The sequence below is a fragment of the Phoenix dactylifera genome, chromosome 1 (genome assembly GCF_051530095.1).
Source record: "Phoenix dactylifera cultivar Ajwa chromosome 1, Ajwa_hap1_PhDact_Kaust_v1.1, whole genome shotgun sequence".
NCBI lineage: Eukaryota > Viridiplantae > Streptophyta > Magnoliopsida > Arecales > Arecaceae > Phoenix > Phoenix dactylifera.
Window position 1 is genome coordinate 8,490,423 of NC_143190.1, and position 17,231 is coordinate 8,507,653.

Sequence of the window (17,231 nt, forward strand, 5' to 3'; positions counted from 1 at the left end):
AGAAATGATATGTTTCTGATGCGTATCGGAGCAATCAACCAAGGCATCAAAATTAATTCTGTTTTTCTTACATTAAGAATTTATTTAAGAATCATATTGAGTTTAAGCTTTTATATAAAATCAGATTCTGAATTACATAAGGATTTTCAATAGAGGCTTTCAAAATCATAATTTGAGATATGTATCTTCCACATTGTAGCTCATCTTAAATCATTACGATTGAAAACACATATTTCAAACATATAAGAGCATATTCAGAATATTTGTATTTATGTTGAATTTTGGTGTGAATTAGAACATTATATACTAAAATTAGGCAAGTTGAAAGATAAAACAAAATCAATTCATTTTTCCTAAATAGATATATCCTTCTCTTCCCCCTTTTTTTTTTTTACAAATTTTATTCTACTTTCAGATTTTAGAGATGATTGTGAATGACAAATCTGAAATAAAATAAAAATAACTTCATATAGTACTTCAAACATTCAATCATGGAACATTACAAAATATTGGAAATTCATAATTCAGAACATCAGGCCACATGCAAAATATGTTATGTGTTAAGTTATGCATTAAAATAATAAGAACACGCATGTCAAGGATCAAAGTCAATTCTTTTCAAATAAACTCCCCCTATTTAAATATAATCTTGCATTGATTTCATCCTTAAATTATGTTTTCAAGTGATAAAAAAAGATGACTTGATTCTTCTTATATACTTTCATTTACTTTGTCTTTCATTTTTTTTTTACTTTCTTATGCTCTATACTCTATTTACTCCCTATCCGGTGGAGTTGGGAAGGGGCACGAGGTACTACCACTAGCCTCCCTCTTGTGCCGTCCCTAATATGCCCTACACCGAATAGTTGGGTCAAATAGTGCCGGGTACTACCACTAGCCTCCCCATTGGCACCATCCCTATGATGAGCAATATAGAAAGGTTAAAATGTTCACTCCAAACTCTCCCTGTTTGAGTGTAATTAATTATAGATTTTATCCCTTCCAAATGTGCCGAATATATTATGCTTGTTTTGCTTTTCCTTAAGATTGAAGTACTTGCCTTTGCTCAGATTTTTCATCTCTTGAACAATGTCCATTTTCTTTTCTTTATCTCTCTCTCTTTTTGTCATTCTCAAGTAATTTACATGAAAGAGTAGAATAAAGAGATAATCTTAAGTATCATATAGATGTATATTATACAAACAACATTTTCATTGTGCTCAAGGATTCATAACTTCTCACAAGTTATTTTACATCAAAATTTTAAGCATATACTTGTGTATTTCATGGTTATGACATAGGCAAAGATATATTTTAGTTTGGGCAAACCATGAAATAATTTCTAAAAGTATAAGTCAGTCAATACACATATAGACATGATATCAAAAATTAATAATTAAAGAATTTAATCATGCCATAATAAGATTTAAGTTACTGACTTTGCTCAACTAATTTGTGAGAAAGGTATCTAAATTACCTATTCATTATATGTTCTTCAAGCCAAACTAGATTTCTTATGTGTGAACTTTTGGCTGAAGAAGATCCTCTCTCTTGTTTGCATGTGAATCTTTAGTGTATCTTACATGAAGATATCCTTCAAGTTGAAATTTCTCATTTTTCTTTCTTGAAGGAAGGTCATTAGTTTCTTTAAGATACAAAGCATTCATCCAACATATATATTTTTAACTAGATGACTCAATATAAGATATGACAATAGTTGCATGTTGAGTCACTTTACTCAAGAGATTGCCTAAATATAAGTAAGCACATATCACTTGAACTAAAGAGATAGATTCATTAACCAAGATAGTTCAAGGACAAGCATGTGAGGCAATAGACAGATTTATCAAGGTCAAATCAATTTAGTTTAGATTCTATTTGCTTAAGATAATTATCAATAAGATGTGTTAACTAAGTTTTAATCAACTTATCTTAAACGTTTGTTTCTATCAAAATTCAGATTATGACGTATTTGTTATCAATAAAATATGATTAATTAAAGTTAGATTGAAGTCTTGCACAAGGTCACATAATGAGCATACAATCTGGTCTACTAGCTGTATGATAAAATAATTATTCTATCATGCTTCAATACAGCTTTAAACAATAGATCTACTTTGCTCATCCTTTACAATTTCTACAAGATGGGGTCATAGATATACCTTCTTCACGCCAATCTTCTATAAGAGTTTTCTTGTGGACTAACGTTGGTCAATGAAGATCCCCTTTCCTGTTTGTCTTAATTTGGAGTTTGAGAGAAGATGTTAATTCATTCATCATATTTCAAACTCACCTTGCAATATAACTATTCATATAAATTTTCATTGGTAGAACAAAAATGATGCCATCAATGTGTGCTATGAGCAAGCAAGATATCATAGATTCTTCTTTTTGATGCATAGATTTATCACTATTACTTTTTATCAACAAGGTTACCTAAGCTTTTATATATCAAGCTTTTGATGCTTGTTTTAAATCACATATTGCTTTATCATATATGTAATGTGTAATTTTTAAATATGGTGGTTATTTGACATAGATCTACTTTTTAATGAAATAACCACATAGGAGTGAATTCTACACATTCATTTGACAGAATATAAAGCTCATGAGTCAAGCAAATGATAGTGGTGATCTTTACTTTTAATCATGCAAGAATCAAGATCTATTTCATCTTTTCTTGATTCAGTCTTTTAGTAGTTATCAATTTTTCTTCATTAAGTGCATTTCTGAAAAACTCAATTTTGTTATAATTATTAACAAGTTTTCAGATTGTTATATGTAAAAGATTAACCATATATATAATTTGATCTTAGTATCTTGACAATAAATCATTAGTCTCATAGAGAATAAGACGACTTGATATTTTTGCAACTAAAATCTTTTCATTGAATATTCTATATGCATTGCTTGATGAATGATATCCAAGGATAGACATATCTCTATCAGATTTGGCATTATTTTTCATAAAACATATCAAGCATAACATGTACGACTGAAAAATATGAAAGATATGCAATGGTTCATTTTCCATTTTTCAGAAGATCAAAAGGAGTTTTCATCAAAAATAGATCTAAATAGAAATCATATGTATGACAAGCAGTGATGATAGCTTTTCTTTAAAAAATCATTTAAGTAGATGACTATCATACATAATTGTCTTTTTCATTTCTTCAAGAATTCTATTAATCCTATTTTACTTAAGGTGTCCTTGGTGCTGAAAATATTATTTTTCTGTGCACAACTTAACACAAAATTGGTTTTCAATCACTATGCCATGATACTTCTTTTACTTTCATAGTTTGCAAACCTTTATCATTTGATCGCTTTTTGTGAGTTTGTGCCAATGCAGAAAATATTTTAATTTGAGAGCCAAGAACAAGGCTAATGTAAGCTTTTGAAAAAATTAGTGTTGGAAACAACATCTCTAGATTTAGAAATTATTTTTGTTTGTTTCCTTAGTTAGCATGCATAGTAAAACTTTGACCTTTAAGAGGATAATCTAAGTAAGCCTATGGCAAGGTCTTTTGAGATTAAGTACATACTAGCATGAGCTGATTTCATATGCCAAATATGGTTTCTTTAATCTTGGTATTCATAGTGCATATATTCAAAAGCATACCAAGTACACATTATCATATCTATGATCAATAAACAATAATGCCATAGATAAAAACTCTCAATCAAGCATATAGAGAATTCATAGAGTTATTCTTAATAAGTTGATTAATCATTTAGCACCTTATCCACTAGTGAGTAAAATGAAATGATTTGATTATATTTTCAAAAGTATTTTCTATATCACAAAATTGATCAATACTAGCAATTCATATCAAATACTAAAGCAAAAATAATGATGAGATGCAAGGATTACTGATTTCATTATTATTATTATTTCATTTAAAATTACTTTTCATAAGTATATTTTAAGTTTCATTTTTGATGTGTGTCTAGAGCACCCATTTGTATGAAAGTTCTATTTGTTCCATGGGTATCTTGGCACATCTATGTCTACATCCTCATATTTTCATTTTGGGTACCCAAGCTTGCTTGGGTCCTTGAGAGTTAGGACATATGGTTCCTTTTGGAACCCATATCTGTTTAATATTAATAACTTTACCATTTGATTTAATTGTGTTAGAACGATAGGTAAAGTTGTTATGCCCATTCTTTTCGTTTTTGAAATAAGTTATCTTATTTAATGGTTTGTTTGGTGAATTAATAACCTTTTTCTCTAGAGATTTATTGTTAAGTAAAGAAGTCAAGCCAAGTTTTGATTTATCATAAGTAACATATTGGCTTTCAAACATCATTTTTAATCTTTCTGAGCTTACGGTGAATTTGTTAATGCAAGATTTTAATTGATTAATTTCTTCGCTTAAGTTTTGATTTTCTTTAATTAAGCTATGATTTTTCTGAATCAATTCTTCTGAAAATGACCTTAAGCATTCATTTTCAGAATTTAGTTTCTCTTGTATTTCATCATTAGAATTTCTTTCTTTTGAAATTTTCAGATTTAGTTTCTTAAGATTTTTATTCTTTACAGCTAATTTTCTACATTCACCATACAAATCATGAAAAGCATTTAATAATTCATCATAAGAAAATTCTTCTTGAAAATTATTTGATGTAAGAGTAGATTCAGTTTTTACCTTGTCTTCTTGTGCCATAAAGCACAAGTCAGTTACCTCTTGTAGTTTCTTGGAGCTAATATCATCATTGTTGCTCCTAACCTTTATTTTTTGGCTTGACTCTTTCTTGGTCAAGGCTTTCTTCCTTTTTATCTCTTTCTTCCTTTCTTCTTGCTTCCTCTTTTTCCTTGTCTTTAGGAAGCTAATTTGCCTCGGAGTCGACTCGGACCTTACTGGAGTCGACTCGGCTAGCTTGGGAGTCGACTCGGAACTACTTGGAGTCGACTCGTTCACAGGGTCTTCAAGACTGTGTCTCTGCCTTTCAGACTGTTCTTCTCTAGGAGTCGACTCGGACAAACTGGGAGTCGACTCGGCTACTGTGGAGGATTCTGCAATCTCATTGTTAGTACGCAATTGAAGCACATGTGAGCTAATCTGAGATTTATCATAAATAGTTTCTAAAGTATCCCAGATCTCCTTAGCAGATAAGCATGCAGAAATTTCATTAAACTTCGTTTCATGAATAGCACAATATAATATGTTCATAGCATTAGCATTCAATTGTGCTAAGTCCTTTTCATTAATAGTTTTAGAGAGTGTATGAAGGTCATTTATTATGATTTTCCATAAATAATAGTTTTGTGATTGAATAAAAATGCGCATGCGTGCTTTCCAATATGTGTAGTCTATGCCATTAAACAGTGGAGGCCTATTAATTAACTGTCCCTCTCCTAGAAAACTATCTATTTGAGTTGTCATGATCTTTGACTCTTGATCGTGAGATCAATAATTAATCTTGAGCACCTGCTCTGATACCACTTGTTGCCCAGTAGATACAACCCAAGAGGGGGGGTGAATTGGGTCTTTCAAAACTTTTATGCTACTTCTAAAACTTTTTGATTAACTATGCTAAGTTGTATAGATGCACAGTGAAAGTTAAACTTAGCAAGGGTTTGATGTATAAACTTCGACTTGATTAAATATGCTTGCAACTAAAGGATGTGCGGATAAGAATTAAGCAAGCAATTTATCTAAGTAAGTAAGTGTGTTAGTTAGACAATAACGAGAGGCATTACAAACACAAAGGACATATAGTGGTTCGGTGCACCCCAGCACCTACATCCACTCCCCAAGACCTCTTGGGAATTTCACTATAATCCTACCGATTACAGCCGGTTGTTTTACAAGCTCACAACCCAACTTGTTGTTTTACGAGCGCACAACGAACTCGGTCGGTTTTCCCAGGCTCACCGACTAGAACCACTCCGATTGTTTTTCCGGGATCACAATCGAACCCTACTCGTTGGTTTTACCCTCGGCTCACCAACAAACCTAACACAGTTGGTTTTCCCTTTGGCTCACCAACAAACCTTACACAGTTGGTTTTCCCTTTGGCTCACCAACAAACCTTAACCCCTTGATTCAATCCCTTGATTGAATCAAGTTACAAGATATTAAAACAAAGTATAAAACAAAACAAAGCTTCTTAAACAAGCAAATATGACAATATAAACAAATAGAGTAAAGAGAAGCCCTCAAACGAGTTTTGAAGATGAAGGAGCCCGGCTTCTTCTTTACTTGACCCTCTTCTGATTTGGCACGAAGTAGAGGATCACCGAGGCAGCACACGGATGGAGAAGAAGCTTTGGGATTCACTTGGATGCTCTTCTTCTCTCTATTTTACTTTGAATGGCCCTTTTGTGCTTATGGGAGATTTCCCTTGTAATCTCTTTGGAATCTCTTTCCTAAATGATCTCTCCCACTTCCATAAGTTCTCCCCTAGCTCTCTTCTTGTTTTTATAGCTTTAGATGGCGTGGAAACAAGAATATAGCCGTTAGAGACAAAAATAGAGCCGTTGGATACAGTCTGCACTTCCTGACAATATTACCGTTGGGATCGGAGTCGACTCGCGCGATCAGGAGTCGACTCGCCTGTTGCAGGAGTCGGCTCGTGCTTTACTGGAGACGACTCGGCCACTGTTCCAAATTTGAATTAAAGTGCATGCCTTGACTGGGAGTCGACTCGACTTAACCCGGAGTCGACTCGCCAACATCTGGAGCTGACTTGGCATCTTCGGAGTCGGCTCATCCACTGAAGTCCGTGGATCCAATTTTGAATTTTGTCCTCTCGAGTCGACTCGACTGTCCTGGGAGTCGACTCGAATCTCAGAGCCCGAACTCCCGATCCTCTGTTCTTTTGGCTCGTCCAGTCTTGGAGTCGACTCGAACTTCCTTGGAGTCGACTCGGCTCTCAGTTTGCGAAACTTGGTCTTCTGCCTTTTTGATGTGAAGCTGTCTTGGAGTCGACTCGAGCTGTCTGGGAGTCGACTCGAATCTCAGAGGCAGTAACTTGGTTTTCTGTCTGTTGATGGTCGCGGAGTCTCGGAGTCGACTCGTGCAATGCGGGAGTCGACTCGAATCTCAGAGTCCCAAAAATGCTCTCTGACTTTTTCCTTGTGTTCCGCTGAGAGTCGACTCTTGCTTTCTTTGGAGTCGACCTACCAACCATCGGAGTCGACTCGCGTTCCACTGGAGTCGACTCGAATCTCAGACCCGAAAACTGCTCTCTGACTTTTCTGCCTGTGACTCCTAGGAGTCGACTCATACTTCTCCGGAGTCGACTCATACTTCTCCGGAGTCGACTCGAATTCCACTGGAGTCGACTCGAAGACTGTTCTTTTGAATTTTTCTTTTGATTTTACTCCTCCAATTTGAATCCTTTGAACTTTAAACTTTGGGCCAATAAATTGTAGCTTTCTTCCAACTTGAGAGCTTTGGAGGCCTTCTTGTGTTCTTCCAACTTGCTATGTTCCTTGCAAAATAAATATCTTTCTCCTTGCAACATAAACATTAGTATCTATACTTCAAGGTTTTGTGATCATCAAAATCAATCTATGAATCAATCTTTGGGTCATCATATGTTAATTTGCTTACTATCATAATTATAATTTTTGATTTAACATTGCTATAGTATTCTTTATTTTGGTATAGAGTAAGTTTGAGCTCCTTCCAGAGAGCCATGACTGGATGCTTAAGTCCCTGAACTTCAAATAAAAAGAATATAAGGAGAAGATGAAGATGGACTAGAAGGGCGAGCGCATGATAGAGGAGGAGTTTGCTTGTAATTGTCCTCCTGATGTATACCCTCATTAGTAGAGAGAGTTTGTTCACTACTGATTTTTTGAGAGAAGACATCTTGTGTATACTCTCTGAATACTTTATATTATATTTATTATTAATATAGATTGCAAATATATACATCGAATATATTATATTGTTTACTATTTTTGACAGACATATTCCGATATTAGTAGATCTGCACGAACATCTCAGGCAGTTCCTCACACATCAGGCTCGAAGAGTTATGCGAGACGTAGAGATGAATTTATAGGTTTTTTTAAAACTCTTTGAAATTCTTTTATCATATATCACGTATCATGGATGATATATAGCTTGCCAATATATTTTTTGTTGTAGATGAAAGAGCATGAGGGAGAGCTTGATGAGGTGGAGTTCTGTTGAATGACTCACATGCACCGAGATGACAGCTTTGTCCAAGTAGAGTCAAAAGATATAGTTATATGTACTCATCTTTGACTTGTGCAACGATTTTGTATTACTTCCATTTTTTCAAACATTAATATGTGACTTTTTTTTAAAATATAGGATAGGGCTATATCGCTTATTGCAGAGCATATCGAAGAGTCATCATCATTCGGCGAGACCATTCGCATCGAAGCTCAGGTGTTCGCCGAATTGATGGACCTATAGTGTTATGGTCGAGTGAGAGATTATGGCGTTGGAATTGCCCCACTCAGTTGTCTACAGTGAGCAGATATACCGAAGATGGGATACAAAGTAGTAGTACTGTAGATGTTTGTAGTTTGAAGGCAGTAATGGGGAGATGAGACACAGCCATCAGACAGAGATAAAAAAGATGAGGCAGAGCCATCAAATAAAGATACAATTTTTGCAGGCTCATTTTTACCAGATTGCATCTATGTTGCATTGGTTTATCCCTCCCCAGGTAAATAATTACATCCATTTGAATATTTTACATAATTATCATGTATTTTTGTATTAGTATAATGATTTTAATATTCTTAACTTCTAAAATTTCTATCTTTTTTTTTTAATATTTTTGATACTTCCTCTACTTATAGAGATGATGATGATGATGATGCCATCGGCTCCTGATAGCTCTTAGACTGTTTATTTAGGAGTTTCATATGTATATTTTTTATGTTTTTCAAAACACATTGTAAATGTAAATTAACAATGTAAATGTAATCATATTTGACAATATAAATATTTTGAATAATTTGTTTGATTGTGACATGTGTTATTATATGACTTTTGTTGTGTTTGTGTTTGATATATATATGTATATAGAGTTTTAAAATTATTTTAAATATTTTTTTAAAAAATAACTGTTATAATGCTTTAAAGCATCGTTATAATATATATTAGCGATGCCAACAGGCATCGGCAATTAGCGATGCTAATAAGCAACGACATTTAGCAACATTTATAAGCGTCGACAATTAGCGATGCTTTCAAAATGTGTCGGTAAGTTGATTTTCAATGCTCACACTGTCGATGATTTTGCGTCGCTTTAAAGCATCAAAAATAAAACTACCGACGTGAATAAGCATCAGTATGTACACTAAAAATCGTTGGCAATTCTTGATTTTCTTGTAGTGAAGTCATGATGTCCATGTGTAATTTTGAGGATGTAAAATGATGTATCATGTATCCTTTAGTTTTATTTATCATCGTAATTATGTTACTTCTCATGATATGTACGTATTATTGGCCAATGTGGTTTTAATAGCCTTAACTAATGAATTGGGATATTTTCTATTTTTGGATGGGGAGGAAGGGTTTGGATTCGGGTTCATAATTTAGTTTAGTCTAGTTTGAACCTCTAATATTCTACTATGTTATTTTCTATATTTTGAGAGTGATATGGATAGAGATACCCATCCATACTATAGTTATCAAGGTTTTAGATTTTTGAAAATGAATCATCCAAGAATCAAACTTGGAATATCTTGTTATTAAGTAGAAAGGTTTGACCATTTGTGCAAGACTACATATCTCTTGGATCATTAGAGCGAGAATATTAATCTTCAACAAAGGATATCAATATATATATATATTATAAAAAAAAGATTAGTACCATAGACTAGCTATATAACCCTCCCCGTCCAACATGCGCTACCATATTGGTAGAGTTTTGCTCTCTGAATTCTAGAATATGAATTTTTTCGTTTTTTTTTTTTTTGGGGGCGGGGCAGGCGGTGTTAAGTTCCTTTGCTACTTCTTTAACCTACAGGCCAAGCTCTTGGCTCCATCCTCTATATGAAAAATATGAGAGGACACTATAACTAAGTTATGATACAACCATAGAAAGCTTTTGATTAGCTATGCTCTATCTTAACTCTTACCAACAACTATACTGAAATTTCGGCTTTATATCAAATTCAGGTAACATATGCAAATCCAATATAATAAGTTTAGTACAGGTACCGCAAAACTTGAAAAATTCAACCTGATCTTGATCCAAAGGTTTTGATCTCAGCTGAGATCTTGATAGAGATGTTGGTTTGTATTAGCATCAAGCCCCTCTAGATCCGACGTATATAAAAAACTAGGCCATATGATCTCAACCAATATAAACTAATAAAATTCGAGACACCAGTCAATAAAGTATATTCATGCCGGCTATAATTTTTCAATCATTTTTTAAAATATTATTTTAATTAGTAAATTTTGAAATTAATATTAAAATATTTTTTTAATTTTGGATTTACTATAGATCTTGATATTTTGGTCTGAAAATATAAGCTGAGATTCGAAAAATCTCGAATGCTTCCAATTTTTTTTTAATTACTATATTGGCGAGATAAACTAAAATCTTGATTCACCTCGGTCTACTGAGATAACTAATACATCGGTATTAAGAACTTTAAATGATCCGCCTAATATAATTTTAAAAGATAATTTGACTACCCATCAATTGCATAACCAACCCGGCCAAATGAGTAAAGGTGATCAGTTCTAGTGCGTATATACAACCTAAATATAGATTAATTTAAACCAAATTTGACCATTTATGGTTCTAGTGCCTAAGGCAAGATGCAGTCCAAATATCGGCATTCCTGTAGCATTTTGGGCATACTCCCATCATGATAGTTGATGCATGTCCATGTTACGCTCTTCCAACTCCCAAGAGTGATTTGTCCGAAATGCTAATGCTGAAATAGATAATTCGCAAAATATATGCACATCCATGCACCAGAGCATTCATCTGCCTATGCGTGTATCGCCGTGGCCCAGTATTTGAGAACCGGCAGTGCTCTCGTGTTTATTTTGGCTCGTGAACAATGTCCTTTCTGTCTTGTCCGCGTTTATCGTAGTAGAATATTGTGTATTGTCACGTACTTGGGCTCGTGCATGCATGCGAAGACGTAAATAATGTGAAAAACTTGTCAAACGAGGTTGGTTTCTAAAGCTTTTTTTCATGAATTTAAAGCCAAACTCAAGTAAGTTTTTTTTCCTTTTTTATTTTACCTTGTTTTTTGTATTATGCACGGGTGAATACATATAATATGAAAGCCTCTGGCGATGTGTTTTTCTTATTATTATTTTTTTTTTTTTACTTTTTCTGAATGAGAGGGTTAGGGCTACCCCAAAATGTAAGGCTATTAGACTTCTAGGCAGCCCGGGCCTATTGCTTGCAAGATTGAAATTTTATTATAAAAAAAAAATTTTAACCAGTTTGAAATTCTTGAGCGATAACACCACTCAAGTTTTGGAAGGTCCAGAGAGTAATACCGTTGAATTGGACTTTTTATTTATTACCATCTGCCTTTTTGTAGCTAGAGGGTTTTTTTTTTTATTGAGAGGACAACATTAACAATGCTTTTAATAGAATCTTGATGCAATTAGAAGAGGAAAGAAATAAACGAAGAGTTCGGATCCTCTCTAATTTGTCATTTGACTAAAGAGGGCTAGTTTGTTAATCACAACCCAATAATTGTCATAGTGTAGACTCTATACATGGATATCATACCATGTGTAGACACAAGCACATCTATCATGCTATAAATGAACAACTATAGTATTATTAATATATTGGTCCTCTTTAGTCTAACGACTGGATAAGAGCCTAACCTATTAATAAAAATTCTCGTACCCCTCTCATTTCTAAGACTAGGACTGAAGGAGTTTTATGGCATTGAGCCACTATTATCTCTTTCTATCTCTCTCTCTCTCTAATAAATTAACATATCACAAACATTCACAAATCTTGTGACATAAATCACATATAAAAGACACTACTTGTGTATAGACTTTTAGCTAGCATTGCAACTACATCATAAGCCAGTAAATCCATAATCATATTTATTTATTAGTCGAATATAAAAAATTATATTTATATTTATTTTCAATAGATACAGATATAAATCAGATATTGAAAGTATTGATATAAATAAAGATATCAGATAATTAAACTTGATGACCATACAATAAAAAAATTACTAATGTGGTCATTTATTTTTCTTAAAAAATTATGAATCCTATACAAAATTAAATAGAATTATAAACATAATTGAATATTCGGATATGGATCGAATAGTTATCTATCTATATCCAGATAGATTCGGATACGAAAATGGATCTAGATGGATATTATTGGTCCACTTTCACCCCACTTTTAGCAATTGTGTATATCTTTATTGTTATGTAAGACTGAACTTTTTGTTTGTTACTATAAAATTATGCTTATATATCTTAAAATTTTTAATTGAAAGAGCAGGATTAACTAATAATTCCTTTAATAGAATTCTAATGAAATTAAGAGAATGACAAAGGAAATAGAAATAAATAAAAGGTTAATATATCCCCCTTTTATATACATCAATGGGCTACACAATGGCAGGTAAGGCTCCACCAATACCCATAACCTCCAAACTTGATGAAGATATGCCTCGGTCCAAGCCACCTGATAAACATACTATAAACTTAGCTAATTTTGTGGGCTGGCACCTTCAATATATCTCTCATTTGTAAGACTAGGAGATCGGAGAAGTGGAAAGCTACAAGCAATTAGTCTACTTGCATCCATTAGTCCCACCTCTGTAGTTCTTTTTTCTGTAACTAAAATTCATTGGTATTCATATATCTAGTAACCGAGCTTTGGGTCCGAACCTCCAATTCTATTTTCCCTGCCTACTTTAAAATTCAGCGACTCATTTAAGCTAAAACTACCAGTCATGCTTCCTAATAATTGGGTAACAAGCTTTCTTGTTTGATTAGCTATATGGATCCTAAAAATGATACAAACAAATCTTTTAAGATTTTACAAGTGGTAGGACTTTTTCTATTTTTCCATCTACCAATTTAAGAAAAGTCGATCTCCAACCACATCAAATCTAGTCCACGGTTCACCACTCTGTAGCTCAAGGGTAAAAGTTAACAAATGCCATCTGCTCCCTCAATTGACTTATTTTTTTTTAAAAAAAAAACCTTTCTTGACAAATGATTGGAACAATTCATATTGAACATATTTAGCTATATTAACTAAATATATTTTATTTATTTGAGGCATGTAATTATTTTGTTGTTATTGTCTATTATGTGTTGTTACTGCTTGATATTAAATTAATATAAAATCCTATCTAAACAATAGTGATCATATTTTAGTTTGAATACTTGAATTTTTTTTTTTTTCAAAAAAACATTGTGAATCAATGTTTTGCATAACCTAACTCTATTATTAAAAATTAGTATTATTATTAACCATTTTGTTAATATTTTTGAGATAATTTACTCCCCATCTTAGTGGATAAATCCTATCTCTATCATATCTAGCACTCCAAACCATCATAAACACAGTAGATATGGACTAAACACAGTAGAGAAGGACGTTGATAAGATTGACAGCCTCTCAACCCAACCGCCGCCTTCAAACCCAACCGGGTTTGTTTTTTGACTTAACGGCAATTCTATGCAATATATAACGCGCAACAATCTTTTAAACACCTCAATTTTTTTTGTAGCCCAATCTTAATTTGTTTCGGTTGTCATTAGCGGTGACCTCAATCCTTCTTTCCCAAATAAAATGCCCTTCAATTCCTTTTTTTATTTATATGTATTGTTTTATTAAAAACACCCCACCATATTCATCATAACATGACCCTAAATTGAAGGGTATATGAGCTTAAACAGCCAAGACTATTCAACATATTCCAAACTATTCTAATAGACGGGATTATAATCCTCCATAAAATTCTTCATGCTCTGAACAAACCATTTGATTGCACATGGCCAAAATTAGTAAATGATACAACATTAAAGACTTTGAGTCTCACTTTGTGTGGTGTACTTTGCTTTTGCTTTTTTTTTTTCGCTTTGCTTTGCTTGAAAATAGTCATAAGCAACAAGCAAGAGATTTAATGAGTTTATTATCGCCTTTATGCAAAATGCTTCACAGCATCGATCTTTTCATGCACGAAATGTTTGTTTGAGTCCACTGATATTGGCCTGGCAACATATATAGCGGCTGATGTTTTGCATGGTACTAATTACAAGCTGAGGCACTAATCTCTCTTTCATATATTCGACAGAACTTTTCTTGTGCATAAAATCTGCACCTCATGACTCATTCCTCTAGTCCTCATTTAAGAAAAAGTTTAAGAACTGACACCTTTCAGGCTCATACTTTGAAATTTACGTAGCATTTGATAACCCAAATAGGATTACAAAAGTGATCTTAGATCACAAGTGATTTTTATTTCAAAATAATCTAATTTCTAATAATCTAAGAGTATGCTATATTTAAGGTTGCCAATGGGTTGGGTTGACCCATGACCTGATTCGGCCCAACCCATTTAGACCCGATCCGACCCGATTTAAAGGACCCAAGGGGCCGATTTGGGTTATAAAATTGGACCCATTCCATTTTTTGGGTCGGATTTAGGTAAGATTCTGACCCTACCTAACCACACCCGTTTAATTTATGGAACAATTTTGGATTTCCTACCCTATGACTCGACCCTAACCTAGTACATTGTTAGGACCCGTAGTGGTACTTAAGGGTTTTTAACTCTCTATTCATCTAATCTCTTCTTGTGTTTGAGGACAAGAGGAATGGAAGAGATTATTTTGTGTACTGTCGAATGGCATGAATTTTATATTAAGGCTTTGGTTAGTTACATTAGAAGAAAACATTGTTCCCTTAAGAAAGTTAATTTAGACTAATAAAAGTAAAATAGAGTATAACTTTGCCATGTGAAAGAATATGAGTTCATGATGAATTCTTTGTAGCTATTGCATTTTGCCATGTGTTATTATCAAAATTATATTCCTCATCTTGACCCATGTATGCTTTTCTAATGTTTAGAAAAAATAAGAGTAGATGCACTCTAACAAAGTCAGAGGATATCACTGTTGAGTAAAAAAGATTAGTATAAATGCAATTCTTTTCTACTCAAAAAAAAGTATTGCATACATTAATAGAAATTTTTTCTTGTAGCTAACAAAGTTGAGACTATCATTACTAGGTCAATTTGTAATGGCATCAATTCTTGATGCTTAAGCACTTTCACTTGTATAGTCTTGCATAACTTGTTTTCTGTAGTTTTTATTCATTGCAAAAGAAACCAAGTATAGAAAATAATAAGTATAGGAATCCGACTTTGACCCAAACTTGGACCCAAATTTTTTTGCTTGGGATCAGATTATACATAGACCCGATCCGAATGACCCATTGGGTCAGAAATTTTAGCTATGGATCTAATTGGATCTGACCTAATCTTTAATTGAGTTGTGTTTGGATCCAATATTAGAATCCGAGCAAGGAACTGGGTTGGATCGGAGTCACTCATAACCTGGTCCGACCCGACCCATTTAAAGATTCTCTGGGTATCCACAAATGATTTATCTGATATATAATTGGAATCCAAGATCACTAACCATATAACACCAAAATTATTCTTGATAAATTCCATAAGAATATATTTATTAATTCTATAAATTACTAATCCTATAAAAATATATTAATTATTATTATAGAATTAAAATTTTTATTTACACTTATAATATGTTATTATTTTAATATTAATATTTATTTTGATTAAAAATAAGGTAATTAGAATTAATATATTAAATAATTTCATAATATAAATATAAAGTACAATAATATATTTCTATTATAATTTAAGAATATAATTAAATAAATAATATGACATTAATAAGATTAATAATATGTTATAATATGATATATACTATAAATACTATATATGAGTATCAATATAATTTAATATAATATATATAATATATTAATAATATTTTGGTATATAAATTTTTTATACTAGATTGAGGAATATCTTTTTCTAAAATTTCAGCCCAAAATTACTGCTCAGCGATGATCTTGGATATCTATCCTTAAGAACAGATTTTTTATCATTGAGTTGGGCGGTGAATGGAGGAATGAAGGTAATGTGGAACCATTGCCTAAGATCACTATGATGCTACTAAATATGGTGATCTCGTTACCTCCACCCATTTTATTTTTGGTTTGGGTCTCATCACCCCATACCGAACATCTCCTTATAGAAGTACTAATCTTTTGCTTTTTTTAATTTTCTTTTTCCTTGTTGTTGACAAATTCACTCTTTTGGTTTAGATCTCACCTGCTTCCTTTTGCTATCAAGGAGTGCAATGAATAAGAGCAGAACGATAAATGTATAAACTACTAATGGCTAGTGAATTGAATCTCTAGTCACATCGAATTTGCACCAAGAGGCTTGCTAGTTTTAGCTACACAATTCATGGATATGCATTATGACAAAAACTTTCCGAAGAGAGAATTGTAACAATACTTTTAAAAAATGGGGTTCAATTAAAAATAAAAAAACCAAAGTATGGAGTTCTTAATTGACATGTATAAGAGAAAATCACTAACTCAATAAGTTGGCAGCCACCATTCTTTCTCCATGCACCCCCTACATAGTTACACACCCATGGGAGACCATGGCCATTCATACTTCTCTCAAATGAATTATTCATGCCCAACACTAGTAACTATTGTAATGCCACAATGGTTGTAATAATTGAAACATTATCACTATTTACACAAAAAGTTCTATTTTATTATTGTCTAAAATTATTATGCTGTTATGCTTTACTATGTGTTGATGCAGTTGTAAATAATGATTGTCGTATGGTATCAATAAAATAAATGATATGATATTAATTTTATTCTGATACAACATATTATAGTCATAATGACTTGCAACTAGGGACATTGAGTTTGGTTAAGCTTGATTCTAATCAAGCTTGACTTGCTAAAATGCATGATCAAGTTTGGCTTGTCTCTATTTGATTCAGTTTGAACCCAATCTCACTGTGACTCATGCCAAACACCTCAATTCAATTTGGACCTAACTCAAGCCCCCAATTCAGATCCTGCTCAACTCTGATTTAATCTTGAAATTTGAAATCATGTCTGACCATTTAAGACCATGAGTTCAGATTCCCTGCAATTGGGGATTAAATTAGAGAAATCTAGTTGGTTCTCACCAATTATTA